Genomic DNA, 26798 nt, shown 5'->3' on the forward strand with positions numbered 1-26798 from the left:
TCGGATCACAGAGTACTCTAGTAATTAGCTCAATTCACCGTTTTGAAATAAGGAGGATAACGAAAATGTATAGCGTCTGGGAGGTTTCGAGAATGGTTTGAAAACCACTGGCTTAGGCCAAAATCTGCTACTTCCTATTGTTGAGATCTAGCTTCTGGATGTGTGTTCAAAACAGTCTTTACAAATATGAATATTTAATTCATGAAAATCTTTCGGGATTTTGTCTTTCAGATCAGCTGAAAGCATAGCAAAAATTGCTTTCCATTTCTCCAAGCTGAGACAGAGTTTAGATGGATTGTAACCGGAGGTTCCAAAAACATTTCAGACACAAGTATTGAGAGTTTCAGATATTCTCTCGGATATCTCGGGTTTTGGAAATAATCCCCTAACCTCTTTCATGATGTAATCCGCTATTTTCCTGACCTGCAACCTCTTTTTTTTTTTTTTTTTTTTTTACTTTTTATTCCAACACATCGCAGAAGGTTTAGCAAGTGGCGCTGTGGCTTAGTTGGTCAAAGCGCCTGTCTTGTAAACAGGAGATTCTGGGCTCGAATCCCAGCAGTGCCTGTGCCGTGGCATGTGGGCACCGCTCACCTACCCTTTTTACATACGTAAATCTTTGGATGCTGAACAGTGTGTATCTGCACAAAAAGTGGAAATCTAAGAAGTGATGTGCATGCAATAGCGTCTTAAAGCTTGGCTTTTTGTGGCTCTGTGGCGCAATGGATAGCGCATTGGACTTCTAGGTTGTGAATGGAGGTATTCAAAGGTTGTGGGTTCGAGTCCCATCAGAGTCGTGCATTCCCTCTTTTGCTCAGATGTCTTTGTGTTGGACAAGCATACGCTTAAACCCTTGGATCCACAAACTACTTCTGAAGCATCCCCTTCACGCTCTGCTTATTTCGCTTATTGCACACACCCAACTCGGATCATAGAGTACTCTACTAATTAGCTTAAGTCACCTATTTAAATAAGGGAGATAACAAGAATGGGTTGAAATCCAATGGCTCAGGCCAAAATCTGCAACTACCTATTGTTGGCCACCTACCTAGCAAAAGAAAAAAAAACATGCTTTCCATTTCTCCTAGCTGAAACAGCGTTTAGATGTATCGTAACTGAGAGTTTCGATCCAAAATGAAATGGTTTGAGATATTCCCATGTCCCTGAACAGAAGCCTGCACACCTTTCAGGTTTTGGAAATAACCCTCTAACTTCAAAGGGACCTATTCATGATGTAATCAGCTATTCTCCTGACGTGCTACCTCTTTTAGACTTTGTATACAAAAGCATCGAATCAGGGACAGCACCTGGCGCTGTGTCTTAGTTGGTCAAAGCGCCTGTCTAGTAAACAGGAGATCCTGGGTTCGAATCCCAGCAGTGCCTAGTCTGTGGCTTCTAAGAGTAGTCGTTCAACCTTTTCAGATGTTAAAGTCTCGGCAGGAAAGACAATCTGGACCTCTCGGTTGCAAATGAAGGCTTTATAAAGGTTGTTGGTTTTTGGGTCCCACCTGAGTCACGAATGGTGTCCCTTTGCATAGACGTCTTTGCCAGACTGACATTTGCTTAAACCTGGGGTTTTCCAACTTTTTCAGGAGCCGACACAGCACATTTTTCTTGTTTTCCTTATTGGGCACACACAAGTCAGATCATTGAGTACGTTACTAATCAGTCAATTATTTGATTCACCTGTTTTAAATGAGAGAGAGATAATAAAAACATATATGTGGTGCAGATGCGCTTCAAGAATGGTTTGCAAGCCCCTGGCTTAGGGCCGAAATCTGCTACTACCTATTGATAAAGTCAAGCCTATGGATATTTGTACAAACAAAGTCTTTACATATATGAAGAATAATACATGGATATCTTTCTGTATTTTGCCCTTTCATATCAGAAGAAAGCTCAGGAAACATTTTAGGCATGAGTGTTTGAGAGTGTAGAGCCAAAATGAAATGAGTTCAGACATTCCCTTGAGGCCTGAAAGGCCATCATGTTTTGGAAACAATCCTCTTACCACTAAGGGACCTCTTTCATAACGTAATCAGCTTTTTTCCTCATGTGCTACCTCTTTTAGACTTGTTTTACCGACAAATTTCACCACACTTTTGGGTCCCACTTTATATTAAGTGGCCCTAATACCTGTGTACTTACATGGTTACTAGATATGTACTTAGTATGTAACTACAGTGTAAATACACATTGGTACATAGTATTTACAACTGTAATATTTGTGTAACTACACATATGTAACAACCCACGGAAAGGTATGTGTAAGTACAAAAGTGTAACAGGACATTGGTAACAACACTTTTTCCACTACAGTAAGTACACATGTGTAACAGGCATTATGTAACTACATTTTGTAACAACAATATGTATTCACACAAGTTGTTCCACTTCCACACGCAGTCTTCCATACTGTAGTTACCAGTTAAGAACACACTGAAACCATGATGATTCCTATGTGTATACCATGTATTTACTAAATGACCGGCAGGGCTTATGTTGAATTACAGCTAAAGTTTTCCCTTGTGGTACCAGTGTACATACATGGTAACTCCTCAGGAACTCTGCACTTGATACAATGTGTTAAACTGTCATAACTTACATGTATTATGCAAAACCCAAACCTCTGTGCAACTGTACTAACAGTGTACTAACATGGTAACTCCTCAGGAACTGTCCACTTAATATAAAGTGTTAAATGGTCATAACTTACTGTGTATTATGCAAAACCCAAACCTCTGTGCAACTGTACTAACAGTGTACTTACATGGTAACTCCTCAGGAACTGTCCACTTAATATAAAGTGTAAAATGGTCATAACTTACTGTGTATTATGCAAAACCCAAACCTCTGTGCAACTGTACTAACAGTGTACTAACATGGTAACTCCTCAGGAACTGTCCACTTAATATAAAGTGTAAAATGGTCATAACTTACTGTGTATTATGCAAAACCCAAACCTCTGTGCAACTGTATTAACAGTGTACTAACATGGTAACTCCTCAGGAACTGTCCACTTAATATAAAGTGTAAAATGGTCATAACTTACTGTGTATTATGCAAAACCCAAACCTCTGTGCAACACTGCATTAACAGTGTACTAACATGGTAACTCCTCAGGAACTGTCCACTTAATATAAAGTGTAATTGTTAGGGTCATTGTTGTGTACCACAGTAAATGCAAAACACAAGGTTACGTAGTTGATAGTAAACTCTGAAATATAAATGTGATAGTTATGCTTTGATAGATTCTGGGATATTACGGCATAAGTTAGCACTTTTAAAGATTTATTCTTTAATTTAGATTTTTTGATTTGACATTGTGGTGACCTATTTGCCTTTACAGTAAATTACAGTGTTCTGTAAACAATAAACAAGAATAGCCTACACTTTAAAACCTTAAAAATACCTTGTTTAATCGTTTAACCATTTTGTAGTATTTAGTTCATTTACCGTGAGACACAAAAAGCGTTTTCTCCAATAAAACACAACATAAATTCACAAAAAAAAACATCAATTGTATTAGCCTGATGTAATCCAAATCTTTAGAATCCATACGTTGTTTGCAAGAAACAGATCCAAATTCAGCCCTTTATGATCTTCATCTCCATTTCTCAGCAGCGACCGCCAACGTCAAATCCCGCGCTCAGGCGCGCTGGTGAGTGGTGATGAATTCAAATTCAAAAAATGCGCCTTCAAGAAGCTTTACGACATGTTTTACGGCCGTGATATCAAACGCTCATTGGCTCTCGCCTGCTTCGTCACAGATTGCGACATGCCGTGTTTCAGTCGGTGTTGTACATTTGAAATGGAGAAGCGCGCGCGCCTTCACAGAGCGAACCGAAACCGGATTAACATTTTCATGGATTAATCATTTATATTCTGATCTGTACCTCATACACAACTATTATAATACTGCCAGAGAGGACTGCGGCTGCAACGCATCATCATGTGAACGACTTTTGGTACCGGTTTTGACATTTTCGCAATAAACAAATTATTGTGAAATGTATAACGTTACTTGTCTGTCTGTTATGTTTTTATTTTCTTCATAAGTGTAGCCTACGTAGTTTTAAGGAATGGTTATGGGTAGGTTTAGGGGTATGAGTAGGATTAGTGGCTCAAAATATATTTTAATGCTATTGTTAATAAAACTATGAGAGGTTTGGGTTTGCTGAGATGGTCTCTGTTATGACCGTTTTACACTTTATATTAAGTGGACAGTTCCTGAGGAGTTACCATGTTAGTACACTGTTAGTACAGTTGCACAGGGTTGGGTTTTGCATAATACACAGTAAGTTATGACCATTTTACACTTTATATTAAGTGGACAGTTCCTGAGGAGTTACCATGTTAGTACACTGTTAGTACAGTTGCACAGAGGTTTGGGTTTTGCATAATACACAGTAAGTTATGACCATTTTACACTTTATATTAAGTGGACAGTTCCTGAGGAGTTACCATGTAAGTACACTGTTAATACAGTTGCACAGAGGTTTGGGTTTTGCATAATACACAGTAAGTTATGACCATTTTACACTTTATATTAAGTGGACAGTTCCTGAGGAGTTACCATGTTAGTACACTGTTAGTACAGTTGCACAGAGGTTTGGGTTTTGCATAATACATGTAAGTTATGACAGTTTAACACATTATATCAAGTGCAGAGTTCCTGAGGAGTTACCATGTTAGTACACTGTTAGTACAGTTGCACAGAGGTTTGGGTTTTGCATAATACACAGTAAGTTATGACCATTTTACACTTTATATTAAGTGGACAGTTCCTGAGGAGTTACCATGTTAGTACACTGTTAGTACAGTTGCACAGAGGTTTGGGTTTTGCATAATACACAGTAAGTTATGACCATTTTACACTTTATATTAAGTGGACAGTTCCTGAGGAGTTACCATGTTAGTACACTGTTAGTACAGTTGCACAGGGTTGGGTTTTGCATAATACACAGTAAGTTATGACCATTTTACACTTTATATTAAGTGGACAGTTCCTGAGGAGTTACCATGTTAGTACACTGTTAGTACAGTTGCACAGAGGTTTGGGTTTTGCATAATACACAGTAAGTTATGACCATTTTACACTTTATATTAAGTGGACAGTTCCTGAGGAGTTACCATGTAAGTACACTGTTAATACAGTTGCACAGAGGTTTGGGTTTTGCATAATACACAGTAAGTTATGACCATTTTACACTTTATATTAAGTGGACAGTTCCTGAGGAGTTACCATGTTAGTACACTGTTAGTACAGTTGCACAGAGGTTTGGGTTTTGCATAATACATGTAAGTTATGACAGTTTAACACATTATATCAAGTGCAGAGTTCCTGAGGACTTACCTGTACACTGGTACCACAAGGGAAAACTTTAGCTGTAATTCAACATAAGTCCTGCCGGTCATATAGTAAATACATGGTATACACATAGGAATCATCATGGTTTCAGTGTGTTCTTAACTAGTAACTACAGTATGGAAGACTGCGTGTGGAAGTGGAACAACTTGTGTGAATACATATTGTTGTTACAAAATGTAGTTACATAATGCCTGTTACACATGTGTACTTACTGTAGTGGAAAAAGTGTTGTTACCAATGTCCTGTTACACTTTTGTACTTACACATACCTTTCCGTGGGTTGTTACATATGTGTAGTTACACAAATATTACAGTTGTAAATACTATGTACCAATGTGTATTTACACTGTAGTTACATACTAAGTACATATCTAGTAACCATGTAAGTACACAGGTATTAGGGCCACTTAATATAAAGTGGGACCCACTTTTGTAACTGGCGCTGTGGCTTAGCTGGTCAAAACGCCTGTCTTGTAAACAGGAGATCCTGTGTTCAAATCCCAGCAGTGCCTATGCCACAGGATGTGGGAGTGCTTAAACTTTTCACATATGAAAGTCTTTGCATGCCGAACAGTGTGTACCTGCACAAAATTGGAAAAACGAAGAAGCGCTGCGCAGGCAATACTTCCTTGAAGTGGGTCAATTTATGGCTCTGTGGTGCAATTGATGGAGCTTTGGACTTCTACGATGCGAATGGAGAAATTCCCTGGTTGTGGTTTTGAGTCCCACCAGAAGTGTGAATGGCCTCTTTTGCTCTGATGTCTCTGTGTGTCAGACATATGTTCAAAACTGGGGTCCACAAACTACTTCAGAAGCCTACCCCTCACATTCTGCTCACCTCTCTTATTGGACACAGCCAACTCGGATCACAGAGTACTCTAGTAATTAGCTCAATTCACCGTTTTGAAATAAGGAGGATAACGAAAATGTATAGCGTCTGGGAGGTTTCGAGAATGCTTTGAAAACCACTGGCTTAGGCCAAAATCTGCTGCTTCCTATTGTTGAGATCTAGCCTCTGGATGTGTGTTCAAAACAGTCTTTACAAATATGAATAATTAATTCATGAAAATCTTTCGGGATTTTGTCTTTCAGATCAGCTGAAAGCATAGCAAAAATTGCTTTCCATTTCTCCAAGCTGAGACAGAGTTTAGATGGATTGTAACTGGAGGTTCCAAAAACATTTCAGACACAAGTATTGAGAGTTTCAGATATTCCCCCGGATATCTCGGGTTTTGGAAATAATCCCCTAACCTCTTTCATGATGTAATCCGCTATTTTCCTGACCTGCAACCTCTTTTTTTGTTTTTGTTTTTTTACTTTTTATTCCAACACATCGCAGAAGGTTTAGCAAGTGGCGCTGTGGCTTAGTTGGTCAAAGCGCCTGTCTTGTAAACAGGAGATTCTGGGTTCGAATCCCAGCAGTTCCTGTGCCGTGGGATGTGGGAACCGCTCACCTACCCTTTTTACATACGTAAATCTTTGGATGCTGAACAGTGTGTATCTGCACAAAAAGTGGAAATCTAAAAAGTGATGTGCATGCAATAGCATCTTAAAGCTTGGCTTTTTGTGGCTCTGTGGCGCAATGGATAGCGCATTGGACTTCTAGGTTGTGAATGGAGGTATTCAAAGGTTGTGGGTTCGAGTCCCACCAGAGTCGTGCATACCCTCTTTTGCTTAGATGTCTTTGTGTTGGACAAGCATACGCTTAAACCCTTGGATCCACAAACTACTTCTGAAGCATCCCCTTCACGCTCTGCTTATTTCGCTTATTGCACACACCCAACTCGGATCATAGAGTACTCTACTAATTAGCTTAAGTCACCTATTTAAATAAGGGAGATAACAAGAATGGGTTGAAATCCAATGGCTCAGGCCAAAATCTGCAACTACCTATTGTTGGCCACCTACCTAGCAAAAGAAAAAAAAACATGCTTTCCATTTCTCCTAGCTGAAACAGCGTTTAGATGTATCGTAACTGAGAGTTTCGATCCAAAATGAAATGGTTTGAGATATTCCCATGTCCCTGAACAGAAGCCTGCACACCTTTCAGGTTTTGGAAATAACCCTCTAACTTCAAAGGGACATATTCATGATGTAATCAGCTATTCTCCTGACGTGCTACCTCTTTTAGACTTTGTATACAAAAGCATCGAATCAGGGACAGCACCTGGCACTGTGGCTTAGTTGGTCAAAGTGCCTGTCTAGTAAACAGGAGATCCTGGGTTCGAATCCCAGCAGTGCCTAATCTGTGGCTTCTAAGAGTAGTCGTTCAACCTTTTCAGATGTTAAAGTCTCGGCAGGAAAGACAATCTGGACCTCTCGGTTGCAAATGAAGGCTTTATAAAGGTTGTTGGTTTTTGGGTCCCACCTGAGTCACGAATGGTGTCCCTTTGCATAGACGTCTTTGCCAGACTGACATTTGCTTAAACCTGGGGTTTTCCAACTTTTTCAGGAGCCGACACAGCACATTTTTCTTGTTTTCCTTATTGGGCACACACAAGTCAGATCATTGAGTACGTTACTAATCAGTCAATTATTTGATTCACCTGTTTTAAATGAGAGAGAGATAATAAAAACATATATGTGGTGTAGATGCGCTTCAAGAATGGTTTGCAAGCCCCTGGCTTAGGGCCGAAATCTGCTACTACCTATTGATAAAGTCAAGCCTATGGATATTTGTACAAACAAAGTCTTTACATATATGAAGAATAATACATGGATATCTTTCTGGATTTTGCCCTTTCATATCAGAAGAAAGCACAGGAAACATTTTAGGCATGAGTGTTGAGAGTGTAGAGCCAAAATGAAATGAGTTCAGACATTCCCTTGAGGCCTGAAAGGCCATCATGTTTTGGAAACAATCCTCTTACCTCTAAGGGACCTCTTTCATAACGTAATCAGCTTTTTTCCTCATGTGCTACCTCTTTTAGACTTGTTTTACTGACAAATTTCACCGCACTTTTGTAACTGGCGCTGTGGCTTAGCTGGTCAAAGCGCCTGTCTCGTAAACAGGAGAACCTGGGTTCAAATCCCAGCAGTGCCTATGCCACAGGATATGGGAGTGCTTAAACTTTTCACATATGAAAGTCTTTGCATGCCGAACAGTGTGTACCTGCACAAAATTGGAAAAACGAAGAAGCGCTGCGCATGCAATACTTCCTTGAAGTGGGTCATTTTATGGCTCTGTGGTGCAATTGATGGAGCTTTGGACTTCTAGGATGCGAATGGAGAAATTCCCTGGTTGTGGTTTTGAGTCCCACCAGAAGTGTGAATGGCTTCTTTTGCTCTGATGTCTCTGTGAGTCAGACATATGTTCAAAACTGGGGTCCACAAACTACTTCAGAAGCCTACCCCTCACATTCTGCTCATCTCCCTTATTGGACACAGCCAACTCGGATCACAGAGTACTTAGTAATTAGCTCAATTCACCGTTTTGAAATAAGGAGGATAACGAAAATGTATAGCGTCTGGGAGGTTTCGAGAATGGTTTGAAAACCACTGGCTTAGGCCAAAATCTGCTACTTCCTATTGTTGAGATCTAGCCTCTGGATGTGTGTTCAAAACAGTCTTTACAAATATGAATATTTAATTCATGAAAATCTTTCGGGATTTTGTCTTTCAGATCAGCTGAAAGCATAGCAAAAATTGCTTTCCATTTCTCCAAGCTGAGACAGAGTTTAGATGGATTGTAACTGGAGGTTCCAAAAACATTTCAGACACAAGTATTGAGAGTTTCAGATATTCCCCCGGATATCTCGGGTTTTGGAAATAATCCCCTAACCTCTTTCATGATGTAATCCGCTATTTTCCTGACCTGCAACCTCTTTTTTTGTTTTTGTTTTTTTACTTTTTATTCCAACACATCGCAGAAGGTTTAGCAAGTGGCACTGTGGCTTAGTTGGTCAAAGCGCCTGTCTTGTAAACAGGAGATTCTGGGTTTGAATCCCAGCAGTGCCTGTGCCTTGGGATGTGGGCACCGCTTACCTACCCTTTTTACATACGTAAATCTTTGGATGCTGAACAGTGTGTATCTGCACAAAAAGTGGAAATCTAAGAAGTGATGTGCATGCAATAGCGTCTTAAAGCTTGGCTTTTTGTGGCTCTGTGGCGCAATGGATAGCGCATTGTACTTCTAAGTTGTGAATGGAGGTATTCAAAGGTTGTGGGTTCGAGTCCCACCAGAGTCGTGCATACCCTCTTTTGCTCAGATGTCTTTGTGTTGGACAAGCATACGCTTAAACCCTTGGATCCACAAACTACTTCTGAAGCATCCCCTTCCCGCTCTGCTTATTTCGCTTATTGCACACACCCAACTCGGATCATAGAATACTCTACTAATTAGCTTAAGTCACCTATTTAAATAAGGGAGATAACAAGAATGGGTTGAAATCCAATGGCTCAGGCCAAAATCTGCAACTACCTATTGTTGGCCACCTAACTAGCAAAAGAAAAAAGACATGCTTTCCATTTCTCCTAGCTGAAAAAGCGTTTAGATGTATCGTAACTGAGAGTTTCGATCCAAAATGAAATGGTTTGAGATATTCCCATGTCCCTGAACAGAAGCCTGCACACCTTTCAGGTTTTGGAAATAACCCTCTGACTTCAAAGGGACATATTCATGATGTAATCAGCTATTCTCCTGACGTGCTACCTCTTTTAGACTTTGTATACAAAAGCATCGAATCAGGGACAGCACCTGGCGCTGTGGCTTAGTTGGTCAAAGCGCCTGTCTAGTAAACAGGAGATCCTGGGTTCGAATCCCAGCAGTGCCTAATCTGTGGCTTCTAAGAGTAGTCGTTCAACCTTTTCAGATGTTAAAGTCTCGGCAGGAAAGACAATCTGGACCTCTCGGTTGCAAATGAAGGCTTTATAAAGGTTGTTGGTTTTTGGGTCCCACCTGAGTCACGAATGGTGTCCCTTTGCATAGACGTCTTTGCCAGACTGACATTTGCTTAAACCTGGGGTTTTCCAACTTTTTCAGGAGCCGACACAGCACATTTTTCTTGTTTTCCTTATTGGGCACACACAAGTCAGATCATTGAGTACGTTACTAATCAGTCAATTATTTGATTCACCTGTTTTAAATGAGAGAGAGATAATAAAAACATATATGTGGTGCAGATGCGCTTCAAGAATGGTTTGCAAGCCCCTGGCTTAGGGCCGAAATCTGCTACTACCTATTGATAAAGTCAAGCCTATGGATATTTGTACAAACAAAGTCTTTACATATATGAAGAATAATACATGGATATCTTTCTGGATTTTGCCCTTTCATATCAGAAGAAAGCTCAGGAAACGTTTTAGGCATGAGTGTTTGAGAGTGTAGAGCCAAAATGAAATGAGTTCAGACATTCCCTTGAGGCCTGAAAGGCCATCATGTTTTGGAAACAATCCTCTTACCTCTAAGGGACCTCTTTCATAACGTAATCAGCTTTTTTCCTCATGTGCTACCTCTTTTAGACTTGTTTTATTGACAAATTTCACCGCACTTTTGTAACTGGCGCTGTGGCTTAGCTGGTCAAAGCGCCTGTATCGTAAACAGGAGATCCTGGGTTCAAATCCCAGCAGTGCCTATGCCACAGGATATGGGAGTGCTTAAACTTTTCACATATGAAAGTCTTTGCATGCCGAACAGTGTGTACCTGCACAAAATTGGAAAAACGAAGAAGCGCTGCGCATGCAATACTTCCTTGAAGTGGGTCATTTTATGGCTCTGTGGTGCAATTGATGGAGCTTTGGACTTCTAGGATGCGAATGGAGAAATTCCCTGGTTGTGGTTTTGAGTCCCACCAGAAGTGTGAATGGCCTCTTTTGCTCTGATGTCTCTGTGAGTCAGACATATGTTCAAAACTGGGGTCCACAAACTACTTCAGAAGCCTACCCCTCACATTCTGCTCATCTCCCTTATTGGACACAGCCAACTCGGATCACAGAGTACTCTAGTAATTAGCTCAATTAACCGTTTTGAAATAAGGAGGATAACGAAAATGTATAGCGTCTGGGAGGTTTCGAGAATGGTTTGAAAACCACTGGCTTAGGCCAAAATCTGCTACTTCCTATTGTTGAGATCTAGCCTCTGGATGTGTGTTCAAAACAGTCTTTACAAATATGAATATTTAATTCATGAAAATCTTTCGGGATTTTGTCTTTCAGATCAGCTGAAAGCATAGCAAAAATTACTTTCCATTTCTCCAAGCTGAGACAGAGTTTAGATGGATTGTAACTGGAGGTTCCAAAAACATTTCAGACACAAGTATTGAGAGTTTCAGATATTCCCTCGGATATCTCGGGTTTTGGAAATAATCCCCTAACCTCTTTCATGATGTAATCCGCTATATTCCTGACCTGCAACCTCTTTTTTTTTTTTTTTTTTACTTTTTATTCCAACACATCGCAGAAGGTTTAGCAAGTGGCGCTGTGGCTTAGTTGGTCAAAGCGCCTGTCTTGTAAACAGGAGATTCTGGGCTCGAATCCCAGCAGTGCCTGTGCCGTGGCATGTGGGCACCGCTCACCTACCCTTTTTACATACGTAAATCTTTGGATGCTGAACAGTGTGTATCTGCACAAAAAGTGGAAATCTAAGAAATGATGTGCATGCAATAGCGTCTTAAAGCTTGGCTTTTTGTGGCTCTGTGGCGCAATGGATAGCGCATTGGACTTCTAGGTTGTGAATGGAGGTATTCAAAGGTTGTGGGTTCGAGTCCCACCAGAGTCGTGCATTCCCTCTTTTGCTCAGATGTCTTTGTGTTGGACAAGCATACGCTTAAACCCTTGGATCCACAAACTACTTCTGAAGCATCCCCTTCACGCTCTGCTTATTTCGCTTATTGCACACACCCAACTCGGATCATAGAGTACTCTACTAATTAGCTTAAGTCACCTATTTAAATAAGGGAGATAACAAGAATGGGTTGAAATCCAATGGCTCAGGCCAAAATCTGCAACTACCTATTGTTGGCCACCTACCTAGCAAAAGAAAAAAAAACATGCTTTCCATTTCTCCTAGCTGAAACAGCGTTTAGATGTATCGTAACTGAGAGTTTCGATCCAAAATGAAATGGTTTGAGATATTCCCATGTCCCTGAACAGAAGCCTGCACACCTTTCAGGTTTTGGAAATAACCCTCTGACTTCAAAGGGACATATTCATGATGTAATCAGCTATTCTCCTGACGTGCTACCTCTTTTAGACTTTGTATACAAAAGCATCGAATCAGGGACAGCACCTGGCGCTGTGGCTTAGTTGGTCAAAGCGCCTGTCTAGTAAACAGGAGATCCTGGGTTCGAATCCCAGCAGTGCCTAATCTGTGGCTTCTAAGAGTAGTCGTTCAACCTTTTCAGATGTTAAAGTCTCGGCAGGAAAGACAATCTGGACCTCTCGGTTGCAAATGAAGGCTTTATAAAGGTTGTTGGTTTTTGGGTCCCACCTGAGTCACGAATGGTGTCCCTTTGCATAGACGTCTTTGCCAGACTGACATTTGCTTAAACCTGGGGTTTTCCAACTTTTTCAGGAGCCGACACAGCACATTTTTCTTGTTTTCCTTATTGGGCACACACAAGTCAGATCATTGAGTACGTTACTAATCAGTCAATTATTTGATTCACCTGTTTTAAATGAGAGAGAGATAATAAAAACATATATGTGGTGCAGATGCGCTTCAAGAATGGTTTGCAAGCCCCTGGCTTAGGGCCGAAATCTGCTACTACCTATTGATAAAGTCAAGCCTATGGATATTTGTACAAACAAAGTCTTTACATATATGAAGAATAATACATGGATATCTTTCTGGATTTTGCCCTTTCATATCAGAAGAAAGCTCAGGAAACATTTTAGGCATGAGTGTTTGAGAGTGTAGAGCCAAAATGAAATGAGTTCAGACATTCCCTTGAGGCCTGAAAGGCCATCATGTTTTGGAAACAATCCTCTTACCTCTAAGGGACCTCTTTCATAACGTAATCAGCTTTTTTCCTCATGTGCTACCTCTTTTAGACTTGTTTTACCGACAAATTTCACCACACTTTTGTAACTGGCGCTGTGGCTTAGCTGGTCAAAACGCCTGTCTTGTAAACAGGAGATCCTGGGTTCAAATCCCAGCAGTGCCTATGCCACAGGATGTGGGAGTGCTTAAACTTTTCACATATGAAAGTCTTTGCATGCCGAACAGTGTGTACCTGCACAAAATTGGAAAAACGAAGAAGCGCTGCGCAGGCAATACTTCCTTGAAGTGGGTCAATTTATGGCTCTGTGGTGCAATTGATGGAGCTTTGGACTTCTACGATGCGAATGGAGAAATTCCCTGGTTGTGGTTTTGAGTCCCACCAGAAGTGTGAATGGCCTCTTTTGCTCTGATGTCTCTGTGTGTCAGACATATGTTCAAAACTGGGGTCCACAAACTACTTCAGAAGCCTACCCCTCACATTCTGCTCACCTCTCTTATTGGACACAGCCAACTCGGATCACAGAGTACTCTAGTAATTAGCTCAATTCACCGTTTTGAAATAAGGAGGATAACGAAAATGTATAGCGTCTGGGAGGTTTCGAGAATGCTTTGAAAACCACTGGCTTAGGCCAAAATCTGCTGCTTCCTATTGTTGAGATCTAGCCTCTGGATGTGTGTTCAAAACAGTCTTTACAAATATGAATAATTAATTCATGAAAATCTTTCGGGATTTTGTCTTTCAGATCAGCTGAAAGCATAGCAAAAATTGCTTTCCATTTCTCCAAGCTGAGACAGAGTTTAGATGGATTGTAACTGGAGGTTCCAAAAACATTTCAGACACAAGTATTGAGAGTTTCAGATATTCCCCCGGATATCTCGGGTTTTGGAAATAATCCCCTAACCTCTTTCATGATGTAATCCGCTATTTTCCTGACCTGCAACCTCTTTTTTTGTTTTTGTTTTTTTACCTTTTATTCCAACACATCGCAGAAGGTTTAGCAAGTGGCGCTGTGGCTTAGTTGGTCAAAGCGCCTGTCTTGTAAACAGGAGATTCTGGGTTCGAATCCCAGCAGTGCCTGTGCCGTGGGATGTGGGAACCGCTCACCTACTCTTTTTACATACGTAAATCTTTGGATGCTGAACAGTGTGTATCTGCACAAAAAGTGGAAATCTAAAAAGTGATGTGCATGCAATAGCATCTTAAAGCTTGGCTTTTTGTGGCTCTGTGGCGCAATGGATAGCGCATTGGACTTCTAGGTTGTGAATGGAGGTATTCAAAGGTTGTGGGTTCGAGTCCCACCAGAGTCGTGCATACCCTCTTTTGCTTAGATGTCTTTGTGTTGGACAAGCATACGCTTAAACCCTTGGATCCACAAACTACTTCTGAAGCATCCCCTTCACACTCTGCTTATTTCGCTTATTGCACACACCCAACTCGGATCATAGAGTACTCTACTAATTAGCTTAAGTCACCTATTTAAATAAGGGAGATAACAAGAATGGGTTGAAATCCAATGGCTCAGGCCAAAATCTGCAACTACCTATTGTTGGCCACCTACCTAGCAAAAGAAAAAAAAACATGCTTTCCATTTCTCCTAGCTGAAAAAGCGTTTAGATGTATCGTAACTGAGAGTTTCGATCCAAAATGAAATGGTTTGAGATATTCCCATGTCCCTGAACAGAAGCCTGCACACCTTTCAGGTTTTGGAAATAACCCTCTAACTTCAAAGGGACATATTCATGATGTAATCAGCTATTCTCCTGACGTGCTACCTCTTTTAGACTTTGTACACAAAAGCATCGAATCAGGGACAGCACCTGGCACTGTGGCTTAGTTGGTCAAAGTGCCTGTCTAGTAAACAGGAGATCCTGGGTTCGAATCCCAGCAGTGCCTAATCTGTGGCTTCTAAGAGTAGTCGTTCAACCTTTTCAGATGTTAAAGTCTCGGCAGGAAAGACAATCTGGACCTCTCGGTTGCAAATGAAGGCTTTATAAAGGTTGTTGGTTTTTGGGTCCCACCTGAGTCACGAATGGTGTCCCTTTGCATAGACGTCTTTGCCAGACTGACATTTGCTTAAACCTGGGGTTTTCCAACTTTTTCAGGAGCCGACACAGCACATTTTTCTTGTTTTCCTTATTGGGCACACACAAGTCAGATCATTGAGTACGTTACTAATCAGTCAATTATTTGATTCACCTGTTTTAAATGAGAGAGAGATAATAAAAACATATATGTGGTGTAGATGCGCTTCAAGAATGGTTTGCAAGCCCCTGGCTTAGGGCCGAAATCTGCTACTACCTATTGATAAAGTCAAGCCTATGGATATTTGTACAAACAAAGTCTTTACATATATGAAGAATAATACATGGATATCTTTCTGGATTTTGCCCTTTCATATCAGAAGAAAGCACAGGAAACATTTTAGGCATGAGTGTTGAGAGTGTAGAGCCAAAATGAAATGAGTTCAGACATTCCCTTGAGGCCTGAAAGGCCATCATGTTTTGGAAACAATCCTCTTACCTCTAAGGGACCTCTTTCATAACGTAATCAGCTTTTTTCCTCATGTGCTACCTCTTTTAGACTTGTTTTACTGACAAATTTCACCGCACTTTTGTAACTGGCGCTGTGGCTTAGCTGGTCAAAGCGCCTGTCTCGTAAACAGGAGAACCTGGGTTCAAATCCCAGCAGTGCCTATGCCACAGGATATGGGAGTGCTTAAACTTTTCACATATGAAAGTCTTTGCATGCCGAACAGTGTGTACCTGCACAAAATTGGAAAAACGAAGAAGCGCTGCGCATGCAATACTTCCTTGAAGTGGGTCATTTTATGGCTCTGTGGTGCAATTGATGGAGCTTTGGACTTCTACGATGCGAATGGAGAAATTCCCTGGTTGTGGTTTTGAGTCCCACCAGAAGTGTGAATGGCTTCTTTTGCTCTGATGTCTCTGTGAGTCAGACATATGTTCAAAACTGGGGTCCACAAACTACTTCAGAAGCCTACCCCTCACATTCTGCTCATCTCCCTTATTGGACACAGCCAACTCGGATCACAGAGTACTTAGTAATTAGCTCAATTCACCGTTTTGAAATAAGGAGGATAACGAAAATGTATAGCGTCTGGGAGGTTTCGAGAATGGTTTGAAAACCACTGGCTTAGGCCAAAATCTGCTACTTCCTATTGTTGAGATCTAGCCTCTGGATGTGTGTTCAAAACAGTCTTTACAAATATGAATATTTAATTCATGAAAATCTTTCGGGATTTTGTCTTTCAGATCAGCTGAAAGCATAGCAAAAATTGCTTTCCATTTCTCCAAGCTGAGACAGAGTTTAGATGGATTGTAACTGGAGGTTCCAAAAACATTTCAGACACAAGTATTGAGAGTTTCAGATATTCCCCCGGATATCTCGGGTTTTGGAAATAATCCCCTAACCTCTTTCATGATGTAATCCGCTATTTTCCTGACCTGCAACCTCTTTTTTTGTTTTTGTTTTTTTACTTTTTATTCCAACACATCGCAGAAGGTTTAGCAAGTGGCACTGTGGCTTAGTTGGTCAAAGCGCCTGTCTTGTAAACAGGAGATTCTGGGTTCGAATCCCAGCAGTGCCTGTGCCTTGGGATGTGGGCACCGCTCACCTACCCTTTTTACATACGTAAATCTTTGGATGCTGAACAGTGTGTATCTGCACAAAAAGTGGAAATCTAAGAAGTGATGTGCATGCAATAGCGTCTTAAAGCTTGGCTTTTTGTGGCTCTGTGGGGCAATGGATAGCGCATTGTACTTCTAAGTTGTGAATGGAGGTATTCAAAGGTTGTGGGTTCGAGTCCCACCAGAGTCGTGCATACCCTCTTTTGCTCAGATGTCTTTGTGTTGGACAAGCATACGCTTAAACCCTTGGATCCACAAACTACTTCTGAAGCATCCCCTTCCCGCTCTGCTTATTTCGCTTATTGCACACACCCAACTCGGATCATAGAGTACTCTACTAATTAGCTTAAGTCACCTATTTAAATAAGGGAGATAACAAGAATGGGTTGAAATCCAATGGCTCAGGCCAAAATCTGCAACTACCTATTGTTGGCCACCTAACTAGCAAAAGAAAAAAGACATGCTTTCCATTTCTCCTAGCTGAAACAGCGTTTAGATGTATCGTAACTGAGAGTTTCGATCCAAAATGAAATGGTTTGAGATATTCCCATGTCCCTGAACAGAAGCCTGCACACCTTTCAGGTTTTGGAAATAACCCTCTGACTTCAAAGGGACATATTCATGATGTAATCAGCTATTCTCCTGACGTGCTACCTCTTTTAGACTTTGTATACAAAAGCATCGAATCAGGGACAGCACCTGGCGCTGTGGCTTAGTTGGTCAAAGCGCCTGTCTAGTAAACAGGAGATCCAGGGTTCGAATCCCAGCAGTGCCTAATCTGTGGCTTCTAAGAGTAGTCGTTCAACCTTTTCAGATGTTAAAGTCTCGGCAGGAAAGACAATCTGGACCTCTCGGTTGCAAATGAAGGCTTTATAAAGGTTGTTGGTTTTTGGGTCCCACCTGAGTCACGAATGGTGTCCCTTTGCATAGACGTCTTTGCCAGACTGACATTTGCTTAAACCTGGGGTTTTCCAACTTTTTCAGGAGCCGACACAGCACATTTTTCTTGTTTTCCTTATTGGGCACACACAAGTCAGATCATTGAGTATGTTACTAATCAGTCAATTATTTGATTCACCTGTTTTAAATGAGAGAGAGATAATAAAAACATATATGTGGTGCAGATGCGCTTCAAGAATGGTTTGCAAGCCCCTGGCTTAGGGCCGAAATCTGCTACTACCTATTGATAAAGTCAAGCCTATGGATATTTGTACAAACAAAGTCTTTACATATATGAAGAATAATACATGGATATCTTTCTGGATTTTGCCCTTTCATATCAGAAGAAAGCTCAGGAAACATTTTAGGCATGAGTGTTTGAGAGTGTAGAGCCAAAATGAAATGAGTTCAGACATTCCCTTGAGGCCTGAAAGGCCATCATGTTTTGGAAACAATCCTCTTACCTCTAAGGGACCTCTTTCATAACGTAATCAGCTTTTTTCCTCATGTGCTACCTCTTTTAGACTTGTTTTATTGACAAATTTCACCGCACTTTTGTAACTGGCGCTGTGGCTTAGCTGGTCAAAGCGCCTGTATCGTAAACAGGAGATCCTGGGTTCAAATCCCAGCAGTGCCTATGCCACAGGATATGGGAGTGCTTAAACTTTTCACATATGAAAGTCTTTGCATGCCGAACAGTGTGTACCTGCACAAAATTGGAAAAACGAAGAAGCGCTGCGCATGCAATACTTCCTTGAAGTGGGTCATTTTATGGCTCTGTGGTGCAATTGATGGAGCTTTGGACTTCTAGGATGCGAATGGAGAAATTCCCTGGTTGTGGTTTTGAGTCCCACCAGAAGTGTGAATGGCCTCTTTTGCTCTGATGTCTCTGTGAGTCAGACATATGTTCAAAACTGGGGTCCACAAACTACTTCAGAAGCCTACCCCTCACATTCTGCTCATCTCCCTTATTGGACACAGCCAACTCGGATCACAGAGTACTCTAGTAATTAGCTCAATTAACCGTTTTGAAATAAGGAGGATAACGAAAATGTATAGCGTCTGGGAGGTTTCGAGAATGGTTTGAAAACCACTGGCTTAGGCCAAAATCTGCTACTTCCTATTGTTGAGATCTAGCCTCTGGATGTGTGTTCAAAACAGTCTTTACAAATATGAATATTTAATTCATGAAAATCTTTCGGGATTTTGTCTTTCAGATCAGCTGAAAGCATAGCAAAAATTACTTTCCATTTCTCCAAGCTGAGACAGAGTTTAGATGGATTGTAACTGGAGGTTCCAAAAACATTTCAGACACAAGTATTGAGAGTTTCAGATATTCCCTCGGATATCTCGGGTTTTGGAAATAATCCCCTAACCTCTTTCATGATGTAATCCGCTATTTTCCTGACCTGCAACCTCTTTTTTTTTATTTTATTTTTTTATTCCAACACATCGCAGAAGGTTTAGCAAGTGGCGCTGTGGCATAGTTGGTCAAAGCGCCTGTCTTGTAAACAGGAGATTCTGGGTTCGAAAACCAGCAGTGCCTGTGCCGTGGCATGTGGGCACCGCTCACCTACCCTTTTTACATACGTAAATCTTTGGATGCTGAACAGTGTGTATCTGCACAAAAAGTGGAAATCTAAGAAGTGATGTGCATGCAATAGCGTCTTAAAGCTTGGCTCTTTGTGGCTCTGTGGCGCAATGGATAGCGCATTGGACTTCTAGGTTGTGAATGGAGGTATTCAAAGGTTGTGGGTTCGAGTCCCACCAGAGTTGTGCATTCCCTCTTTCGCTCAGATGTCTTTGTGTTGGACAAGCATACGCTTAAACCCTTGGATCCACAAACTACTTCTGAAGCATCCCCTTCACGCTCTGCTTATTTCGCTTATTGCACACACCCAACTCGGATCATAGAGTACTCTACTAATTAGCTTAAGTCACCTATTTCAATAAGGGAGATAACAAGAATGGGTTGAAATCCAATGGCTCAGGCCAAAATCTGCAACTACCTATTGTTGGCCACCTACCTAGCAAAAGAAAAAAAAACATGCTTTCCATTTCTCCTAGCTGAAACAGCGTTTAGATGTATCGTAACTGAGAGTTTCGATCCAAAATGAAATGGTTTGAGATATTCCCATGTCCCTGAACAGAAGCCTGCACACCTTTCAGGTTTTGGAAATAACCCTCTAACTTCAAAGGGACATATTCATGATGTAATCAGCTATTCTCCTGACGTGCTACCTCTTTTAGACTTTGTATACAAAAGCATCGAATCAGGGACAGCACCTGGCGCTGTGGCTTAGTTGGTCAAAGCGCCTGTCTAGTAAACAGGAGATCCTGGGTACGAATCCCAGCAGTGCCTAATCTGTGGGTTCTAAGAGTAGTCGTTCAACCTTTTCAGATGTTAAAGTCTCGGCAGGAAAGACAATCTGGACCTCTCGGTTGCAAATGAAGGCTTTATAAAGGTTGTTGGTTTTTGGGTCCCACCTGAGTCACGAATGGTGTCCCTTTGCATAGACGTCTTTGCCAGACTGACATTTGCTTAAACCTGGGGTTTTCCAACTTTTTCAGGAGCCGACACAGCACATTTTTCTTGTTTTCCTTATTGGGCACACACAAGTCAGATCATTGAGTACGTTACTAATCAGTCAATTATTTGATTCACCTGTTTTAAATGAGGGAGAGATAATAAAAACATATATGTGGTGCAGATGCGCTTCAAGAATGGTTTGCAAGCACCTGGCTTAGGGCCGAAATCTGCTACTACCTATTGATAAAGTCAAGCCTATGGATATTTGTACAAACAAAGTCTTTACATATATGAAGAATAATACGTGGATATCTTTCTGGATTTTGCCCTTTCATATCAGAAGAAAGCTCAGGAAACATTTTAGGCATGAGTGTTGAGAGTGTAGAGCCAAAATGAAATGAGTTCAGACATTCCCTTGAGGCCTGAAAGGCCATCATGTTTTGGAAACAATCCTCTTACCTCTAAGGGACCTCTTTCATAACGTAATCAGCTTTTTTCCTCATGTGCTACCTCTTTTAGACTTGTTTTACTGACAAATTTCACCACACTTTTGCAACTGCCGCTGTGGCTTAGCTGGTCAAAACGCCTGTCTCGTAAACAGGAGATCCTGGGTTCAAATCCCAGCAGTGCCTATGCCACAGGATATGGGAGTGCTTAAACTTTTCACATATGAAAGTCTTTGCATGCCGAACAGTGTGTACCTGCACAAAATTGGAAAAACGAAGAAGCGCTGCGCATGCAATACTTCCTTGAAGTGGGTCATTTTATGGCTCTGTGGTGCAATTGATGGAGCTTTGGACTTCTACGATGCGAATGGAGAAATTCCCTGGTTGTGGTTTTGAGTCCCACCAGAAGTGTGAATGGCTTCTTTTGCTCTGATGTCTCTGTGAGTCAGACATATGTTCAAAACTGGGGTCCACAAACTACTTCAGAAGCCTACCCCTCACATTCTGCTCATCTCCCTTATTGGACACAGCCAACTCGGATCACAGAGTACTTAGTAATTAGCTCAATTCACCGTTTTGAAATAAGGAGGATAACGAAAATGTATAGCGTCTGGGAGGTTTCGAGAATGGTTTGAAAACCACTGGCTTAGGCCAAAATCTGCTACTTCCTATTGTTGAGATCTAGCCTCTGGATGTGTGTTCAAAACAGTCTTTACAAATATGAATATTTAATTCATGAAAATCTTTCGGGATTTTGTCTTTCAGATCAGCTGAAAGCATAGCAAAAATTGCTTTCCATTTCTCCAAGCTGAGACAGAGTTTAGATGGATTGTAACTGGAGGTTCCAAAAACATTTCAGACACAAGTATTGAGAGTTTCAGATATTCCCCCGGATATCTCGGGTTTTGGAAATAATCCCCTAACCTCTTTCATGATGTAATCCGCTATTTTCCTGACCTGCAACCTCTTTTTTTGTTTTTGTTTTTTTACTTTTTATTCCAACACATCGCAGAAGGTTTAGCAAGTGGCACTGTGGCTTAGTTGGTCAAAGCGCCTGTCTTGTAAACAGGAGATTCTGGGTTCGAATCCCAGCAGTGCCTGTGCCTTGGGATGTGGGCACCGCTCACCTACCCTTTTTACATACGTAAATCTTTGGATGCTGAACAGTGTGTATCTGCACAAAAAGTGGAAATCTAAGAAGTGATGTGCATGCAATAGCGTCTTAAAGCTTGGCTTTTTGTGGCTCTGTGGGGCAATGGATAGCGCATTGTACTTCTAAGTTGTGAATGGAGGTATTCAAAGGTTGTGGGTTCGAGTCCCACCAGAGTCGTGCATACCCTCTTTTGCTCAGATGTCTTTGTGTTGGACAAGCATACGCTTAAACCCTTGGATCCACAAACTACTTCTGAAGCATCCCCTTCCCGCTCTGCTTATTTCGCTTATTGCACACACCCAACTCGGATCATAGAGTACTCTACTAATTAGCTTAAGTCACCTATTTAAATAAGGGAGATAACAAGAATGGGTTGAAATCCAATGGCTCAGGCCAAAATCTGCAACTACCTATTGTTGGCCACCTAACTAGCAAAAGAAAAAAGACATGCTTTCCATTTCTCCTAGCTGAAACAGCGTTTAGATGTATCGTAACTGAGAGTTTCGATCCAAAATGAAATGGTTTGAGATATTCCCATGTCCCTGAACAGAAGCCTGCACACCTTTCAGGTTTTGGAAATAACCCTCTGACTTCAAAGGGACATATTCATGATGTAATCAGCTATTCTCCTGACGTGCTACCTCTTTTAGACTTTGTATACAAAAGCATCGAATCAGGGACAGCACCTGGCGCTGTGGCTTAGTTGGTCAAAGCGCCTGTCTAGTAAACAGGAGATCCAGGGTTCGAATCCCAGCAGTGCCTAATCTGTGGCTTCTAAGAGTAGTCGTTCAACCTTTTCAGATGTTAAAGTCTCGGCAGGAAAGACAATCTGGACCTCTCGGTTGCAAATGAAGGCTTTATAAAGGTTGTTGGTTTTTGGGTCCCACCTGAGTCACGAATGGTGTCCCTTTGCATAGACGTCTTTGCCAGACTGACATTTGCTTAAACCTGGGGTTTTCCAACTTTTTCAGGAGCCGACACAGCACATTTTTCTTGTTTTCCTTATTGGGCACACACAAGTCAGATCATTGAGTATGTTACTAATCAGTCAATTATTTGATTCACCTGTTTTAAATGAGAGAGAGATAATAAAAACATATATGTGGTGCAGATGCGCTTCAAGAATGGTTTGCAAGCCCCTGGCTTAGGGCCGAAATCTGCTACTACCTATTGATAAAGTCAAGCCTATGGATATTTGTACAAACAAAGTCTTTACATATATGAAGAATAATACATGGATATCTTTCTGGATTTTGCCCTTTCATATCAGAAGAAAGCTCAGGAAACATTTTAGGCATGAGTGTTTGAGAGTGTAGAGCCAAAATGAAATGAGTTCAGACATTCCCTTGAGGCCTGAAAGGCCATCATGTTTTGGAAACAATCCTCTTACCTCTAAGGGACCTCTTTCATAACGTAATCAGCTTTTTTCCTCATGTGCTACCTCTTTTAGACTTGTTTTATTGACAAATTTCACCGCACTTTTGTAACTGGCGCTGTGGCTTAGCTGGTCAAAGCGCCTGTATCGTAAACAGGAGATCCTGGGTTCAAATCCCAGCAGTGCCTATGCCACAGGATATGGGAGTGCTTAAACTTTTCACATATGAAAGTCTTTGCATGCCGAACAGTGTGTACCTGCACAAAATTGGAAAAACGAAGAAGCGCTGCGCATGCAATACTTCCTTGAAGTGGGTCATTTTATGGCTCTGTGGTGCAATTGATGGAGCTTTGGACTTCTAGGATGCGAATGGAGAAATTCCCTGGTTGTGGTTTTGAGTCCCACCAGAAGTGTGAATGGCCTCTTTTGCTCTGATGTCTCTGTGAGTCAGACATATGTTCAAAACTGGGGTCCACAAACTACTTCAGAAGCCTACCCCTCACATTCTGCTCATCTCCCTTATTGGACACAGCCAACTCGGATCACAGAGTACTCTAGTAATTAGCTCAATTAACCGTTTTGAAATAAGGAGGATAACGAAAATGTATAGCGTCTGGGAGGTTTCGAGAATGGTTTGAAAACCACTGGCTTAGGCCAAAATCTGCTACTTCCTATTGTTGAGATCTAGCCTCTGGATGTGTGTTCAAAACAGTCTTTACAAATATGAATATTTAATTCATGAAAATCTTTCGGGATTTTGTCTTTCAGATCAGCTGAAAGCATAGCAAAAATTACTTTCCATTTCTCCAAGCTGAGACAGAGTTTAGATGGATTGTAACTGGAGGTTCCAAAAACATTTCAGACACAAGTATTGAGAGTTTCAGATATTCCCTCGGATATCTCGGGTTTTGGAAATAATCCCCTAACCTCTTTCATGATGTAATCCGCTATTTTCCTGACCTGCAACCTCTTTTTTTTTTTTTTTTTTACTTTTTATTCCAACACATCGCAGAAGGTTTAGCAAGTGGCGCTGTGGCTTAGTTGGTCAAAGCGCCTGTCTTGTAAACAGGAGATTCTGGTCTCGAATCCCAGCAGTGCCTGTGCCGTGGCATGTGGGCACCGCTCACCTACCCTTTTTACATACGTAAATCTTTGGATGCTGAACAGTGTGTATCTGCACAAAAAGTGGAAATCTAAGAAATGATGTGCATGCAATAGCGTCTTAAAGCTTGGCTTTTTGTGGCTCTGTGGCGCAATGGATAGCGCATTGGACTTCTAGGTTGTGAATGGTGGTATTCAAAGGTTGTGGGTTCGAGTCCCACCAGAGTCGTGCATTCCCTCTTTTGCTCAGATGTCTTTGTGTTGGACAAGCATACGCTTAAACCCTTGGATCCACAAACTACTTCTGAAGCATCCCCTTCACGCTCTGCTTATTTCGCTTATTGCACACACCCAACTCGGATCATAGAGTACTCTACTAATTAGCTTAAGTCACCTATTTAAATAAGGGAGATAACAAGAATGGGTTGAAATCCAATGGCTCAGGCCAAAATCTGCAACTACCTATTGTTGGCCACCTACCTAGCAAAAGAAAAAAAAACATGCTTTCCATTTCTCCTAGCTGAAACAGCGTTTAGATGTATCGTAACTGAGAGTTTCGATCCAAAATGAAATGGTTTGAGATATTCCCATGTCCCTGAACAGAAGCCTGCACACCTTTCAGGTTTTGGAAATAACCCTCTGACTTCAAAGGGACATATTCATGATGTAATCAGCTATTCTCCTGACGTGCTACCTCTTTTAGACTTTGTATACAAAAGCATCGAATCAGGGACAGCACCTGGCGCTGTGGCTTAGTTGGTCAAAGCGCCTGTCTAGTAAACAGGAGATCCTGGGTTCGAATCCCAGCAGTGCCTAATCTGTGGCTTCTAAGAGTAGTCGTTCAACCTTTTCAGATGTTAAAGTCTCGGCAGGAAAGACAATCTGGACCTCTCGGTTGCAAATGAAGGCTTTATAAAGGTTGTTGGTTTTTGGGTCCCACCTGAGTCACGAATGGTGTCCCTTTGCATAGACGTCTTTGCCAGACTGACATTTGCTTAAACCTGGGGTTTTCCAACTTTTTCAGGAGCCGACACAGCACATTTTTCTTGTTTTCCTTATTGGGCACACACAAGTCAGATCATTGAGTACGTTACTAATCAGTCAATTATTTGATTCACCTGTTTTAAATGAGAGAGAGATAATAAAAACATATATGTGGTGCAGATGCGCTTCAAGAATGGTTTGCAAGCCCCTGGCTTAGGGCCGAAATCTGCTACTACCTATTGATAAAGTCAAGCCTATGGATATTTGTACAAACAAAGTCTTTACATATATGAAGAATAATACATGGATATCTTTCTGGATTTTGCCCTTTCATATCAGAAGAAAGCTCAGGAAACATTTTAGGCATGAGTGTTTGAGAGTGTAGAGCCAAAATGAAATGAGTTCAGACATTCCCTTGAGGCCTGAAAGGCCATCATGTTTTGGAAACAATCCTCTTACCTCTAAGGGACCTCTTTCATAACGTAATCAGCTTTTTTCCTCATGTGCTACCTCTTTTAGACTTGTTTTACCGACAAATTTCACCACACTTTTGTAACTGGCGCTGTGGCTTAGCTGGTCAAAACGCCTGTCTTGTAAACAGGAGATCCTGGGTTCAAATCCCAGCAGTGCCTATGCCACAGGATGTGGGAGTGCTTAAACTTTTCACATATGAAAGTCTTTGCATGCCGAACAGTGTGTACCTGCACAAAATTGGAAAAACGAAGAAGCGCTGCGCAGGCAATACTTCCTTGAAGTGGGTCAATTTATGGCTCTGTGGTGCAATTGATGGAGCTTTGGACTTCTACGATGCGAATGGAGAAATTCCCTGGTTGTGGTTTTGAGTCCCACCAGAAGTGTGAATGGCCTCTTTTGCTCTGATGTCTCTGTGTGTCAGACATATGTTCAAAACTGGGGTCCACAAACTACTTCAGAAGCCTACCCCTCACATTCTGCTCACCTCTCTTATTGGACACAGCCAACTCGGATCACAGAGTACTCTAGTAATTAGCTCAATTCACCGTTTTGAAATAAGGAGGATAACGAAAATGTATAGCGTCTGGGAGGTTTCGAGAATGCTTTGAAAACCACTGGCTTAGGCCAAAATCTGCTGCTTCCTATTGTTGAGATCTAGCCTCTGGATGTGTGTTCAAAACAGTCTTTACAAATATGAATAATTAATTCATGAAAATCTTTCGGGATTTTGTCTTTCAGATCAGCTGAAAGCATAGCAAAAATTGCTTTCCATTTCTCCAAGCTGAGACAGAGTTTAGATGGATTGTAACTGGAGGTTCCAAAAACATTTCAGACACAA

General features: G+C 41.3%; 34 non-coding genes across 34 annotated transcripts; all 34 read left to right on the top strand.

The window, feature by feature from the left end:
- Nucleotides 1–493: 493 nt before the first annotated feature.
- On the top strand, nucleotides 494–567 carry trnat-ugu (transfer RNA threonine (anticodon UGU)). Its single transcript has one exon. It is a non-coding gene; the product is annotated as a tRNA-Thr (tRNA).
- Nucleotides 568–708: 141 nt separating this feature from the next.
- Nucleotides 709–797, top strand: trnar-ucu (transfer RNA arginine (anticodon UCU)). The gene is given in 2 exon segments: nucleotides 709–745; nucleotides 762–797. It is a non-coding gene; the product is annotated as a tRNA-Arg (tRNA).
- Nucleotides 798–1309: 512 nt separating this feature from the next.
- On the top strand, nucleotides 1310–1383 carry trnat-agu (transfer RNA threonine (anticodon AGU)). The gene has a single exon. It is a non-coding gene; the product is annotated as a tRNA-Thr (tRNA).
- Nucleotides 1384–5809: 4426 nt separating this feature from the next.
- Nucleotides 5810–5883, top strand: trnat-ugu (transfer RNA threonine (anticodon UGU)). The gene has a single exon. It is a non-coding gene; the product is annotated as a tRNA-Thr (tRNA).
- Nucleotides 5884–6724: 841 nt separating this feature from the next.
- On the top strand, nucleotides 6725–6798 carry trnat-ugu (transfer RNA threonine (anticodon UGU)). The gene has a single exon. It is a non-coding gene; the product is annotated as a tRNA-Thr (tRNA).
- Nucleotides 6799–6939: 141 nt separating this feature from the next.
- On the top strand, nucleotides 6940–7028 carry trnar-ucu (transfer RNA arginine (anticodon UCU)). The gene is given in 2 exon segments: nucleotides 6940–6976; nucleotides 6993–7028. It is a non-coding gene; the product is annotated as a tRNA-Arg (tRNA).
- A 512-nt stretch (nucleotides 7029–7540) lies between these two features.
- On the top strand, nucleotides 7541–7614 carry trnat-agu (transfer RNA threonine (anticodon AGU)). The gene has a single exon. It is a non-coding gene; the product is annotated as a tRNA-Thr (tRNA).
- Nucleotides 7615–8340: 726 nt separating this feature from the next.
- On the top strand, nucleotides 8341–8414 carry trnat-cgu (transfer RNA threonine (anticodon CGU)). Its single transcript has one exon. It is a non-coding gene; the product is annotated as a tRNA-Thr (tRNA).
- An 840-nt stretch (nucleotides 8415–9254) lies between these two features.
- Nucleotides 9255–9328, top strand: trnat-ugu (transfer RNA threonine (anticodon UGU)). Its single transcript has one exon. It is a non-coding gene; the product is annotated as a tRNA-Thr (tRNA).
- A 141-nt stretch (nucleotides 9329–9469) lies between these two features.
- trnar-ucu (transfer RNA arginine (anticodon UCU)) lies at nucleotides 9470–9558 on the top strand. The gene is given in 2 exon segments: nucleotides 9470–9506; nucleotides 9523–9558. It is a non-coding gene; the product is annotated as a tRNA-Arg (tRNA).
- A 511-nt stretch (nucleotides 9559–10069) lies between these two features.
- Nucleotides 10070–10143, top strand: trnat-agu (transfer RNA threonine (anticodon AGU)). Its single transcript has one exon. It is a non-coding gene; the product is annotated as a tRNA-Thr (tRNA).
- Nucleotides 10144–10870: 727 nt separating this feature from the next.
- On the top strand, nucleotides 10871–10944 carry trnat-cgu (transfer RNA threonine (anticodon CGU)). Its single transcript has one exon. It is a non-coding gene; the product is annotated as a tRNA-Thr (tRNA).
- An 838-nt stretch (nucleotides 10945–11782) lies between these two features.
- Nucleotides 11783–11856, top strand: trnat-ugu (transfer RNA threonine (anticodon UGU)). The gene has a single exon. It is a non-coding gene; the product is annotated as a tRNA-Thr (tRNA).
- A 141-nt stretch (nucleotides 11857–11997) lies between these two features.
- Nucleotides 11998–12086, top strand: trnar-ucu (transfer RNA arginine (anticodon UCU)). The gene is given in 2 exon segments: nucleotides 11998–12034; nucleotides 12051–12086. It is a non-coding gene; the product is annotated as a tRNA-Arg (tRNA).
- A 512-nt stretch (nucleotides 12087–12598) lies between these two features.
- Nucleotides 12599–12672, top strand: trnat-agu (transfer RNA threonine (anticodon AGU)). The gene has a single exon. It is a non-coding gene; the product is annotated as a tRNA-Thr (tRNA).
- A 727-nt stretch (nucleotides 12673–13399) lies between these two features.
- trnat-ugu (transfer RNA threonine (anticodon UGU)) lies at nucleotides 13400–13473 on the top strand. Its single transcript has one exon. It is a non-coding gene; the product is annotated as a tRNA-Thr (tRNA).
- Nucleotides 13474–14314: 841 nt separating this feature from the next.
- Nucleotides 14315–14388, top strand: trnat-ugu (transfer RNA threonine (anticodon UGU)). The gene has a single exon. It is a non-coding gene; the product is annotated as a tRNA-Thr (tRNA).
- A 141-nt stretch (nucleotides 14389–14529) lies between these two features.
- Nucleotides 14530–14618, top strand: trnar-ucu (transfer RNA arginine (anticodon UCU)). The gene is given in 2 exon segments: nucleotides 14530–14566; nucleotides 14583–14618. It is a non-coding gene; the product is annotated as a tRNA-Arg (tRNA).
- A 512-nt stretch (nucleotides 14619–15130) lies between these two features.
- Nucleotides 15131–15204, top strand: trnat-agu (transfer RNA threonine (anticodon AGU)). The gene has a single exon. It is a non-coding gene; the product is annotated as a tRNA-Thr (tRNA).
- A 726-nt stretch (nucleotides 15205–15930) lies between these two features.
- Nucleotides 15931–16004, top strand: trnat-cgu (transfer RNA threonine (anticodon CGU)). Its single transcript has one exon. It is a non-coding gene; the product is annotated as a tRNA-Thr (tRNA).
- Nucleotides 16005–16844: 840 nt separating this feature from the next.
- On the top strand, nucleotides 16845–16918 carry trnat-ugu (transfer RNA threonine (anticodon UGU)). Its single transcript has one exon. It is a non-coding gene; the product is annotated as a tRNA-Thr (tRNA).
- Nucleotides 16919–17659: 741 nt separating this feature from the next.
- On the top strand, nucleotides 17660–17733 carry trnat-agu (transfer RNA threonine (anticodon AGU)). Its single transcript has one exon. It is a non-coding gene; the product is annotated as a tRNA-Thr (tRNA).
- Nucleotides 17734–18460: 727 nt separating this feature from the next.
- Nucleotides 18461–18534, top strand: trnat-cgu (transfer RNA threonine (anticodon CGU)). Its single transcript has one exon. It is a non-coding gene; the product is annotated as a tRNA-Thr (tRNA).
- Nucleotides 18535–19369: 835 nt separating this feature from the next.
- On the top strand, nucleotides 19370–19443 carry trnat-ugu (transfer RNA threonine (anticodon UGU)). The gene has a single exon. It is a non-coding gene; the product is annotated as a tRNA-Thr (tRNA).
- Nucleotides 19444–19584: 141 nt separating this feature from the next.
- trnar-ucu (transfer RNA arginine (anticodon UCU)) lies at nucleotides 19585–19673 on the top strand. Its single transcript is given in 2 exon segments — nucleotides 19585–19621; nucleotides 19638–19673. It is a non-coding gene; the product is annotated as a tRNA-Arg (tRNA).
- A 512-nt stretch (nucleotides 19674–20185) lies between these two features.
- trnat-agu (transfer RNA threonine (anticodon AGU)) lies at nucleotides 20186–20259 on the top strand. Its single transcript has one exon. It is a non-coding gene; the product is annotated as a tRNA-Thr (tRNA).
- A 726-nt stretch (nucleotides 20260–20985) lies between these two features.
- trnat-cgu (transfer RNA threonine (anticodon CGU)) lies at nucleotides 20986–21059 on the top strand. Its single transcript has one exon. It is a non-coding gene; the product is annotated as a tRNA-Thr (tRNA).
- Nucleotides 21060–21899: 840 nt separating this feature from the next.
- On the top strand, nucleotides 21900–21973 carry trnat-ugu (transfer RNA threonine (anticodon UGU)). The gene has a single exon. It is a non-coding gene; the product is annotated as a tRNA-Thr (tRNA).
- Nucleotides 21974–22714: 741 nt separating this feature from the next.
- trnat-agu (transfer RNA threonine (anticodon AGU)) lies at nucleotides 22715–22788 on the top strand. Its single transcript has one exon. It is a non-coding gene; the product is annotated as a tRNA-Thr (tRNA).
- Nucleotides 22789–23515: 727 nt separating this feature from the next.
- Nucleotides 23516–23589, top strand: trnat-cgu (transfer RNA threonine (anticodon CGU)). The gene has a single exon. It is a non-coding gene; the product is annotated as a tRNA-Thr (tRNA).
- Nucleotides 23590–24427: 838 nt separating this feature from the next.
- Nucleotides 24428–24501, top strand: trnat-ugu (transfer RNA threonine (anticodon UGU)). The gene has a single exon. It is a non-coding gene; the product is annotated as a tRNA-Thr (tRNA).
- A 141-nt stretch (nucleotides 24502–24642) lies between these two features.
- trnar-ucu (transfer RNA arginine (anticodon UCU)) lies at nucleotides 24643–24731 on the top strand. The gene is given in 2 exon segments: nucleotides 24643–24679; nucleotides 24696–24731. It is a non-coding gene; the product is annotated as a tRNA-Arg (tRNA).
- Nucleotides 24732–25243: 512 nt separating this feature from the next.
- Nucleotides 25244–25317, top strand: trnat-agu (transfer RNA threonine (anticodon AGU)). Its single transcript has one exon. It is a non-coding gene; the product is annotated as a tRNA-Thr (tRNA).
- Nucleotides 25318–26044: 727 nt separating this feature from the next.
- trnat-ugu (transfer RNA threonine (anticodon UGU)) lies at nucleotides 26045–26118 on the top strand. The gene has a single exon. It is a non-coding gene; the product is annotated as a tRNA-Thr (tRNA).
- The last annotated feature ends 680 nt before the right edge of the window (nucleotides 26119–26798 follow it).

This window comes from Rhinichthys klamathensis, unplaced genomic scaffold (genome assembly GCF_029890125.1).
Source record: "Rhinichthys klamathensis goyatoka isolate OS25496 unplaced genomic scaffold, OSU_Roscu_1.1 h1tg000313l_1, whole genome shotgun sequence".
Taxonomy (NCBI): Eukaryota; Metazoa; Chordata; class Actinopteri; order Cypriniformes; family Leuciscidae; genus Rhinichthys; species Rhinichthys klamathensis.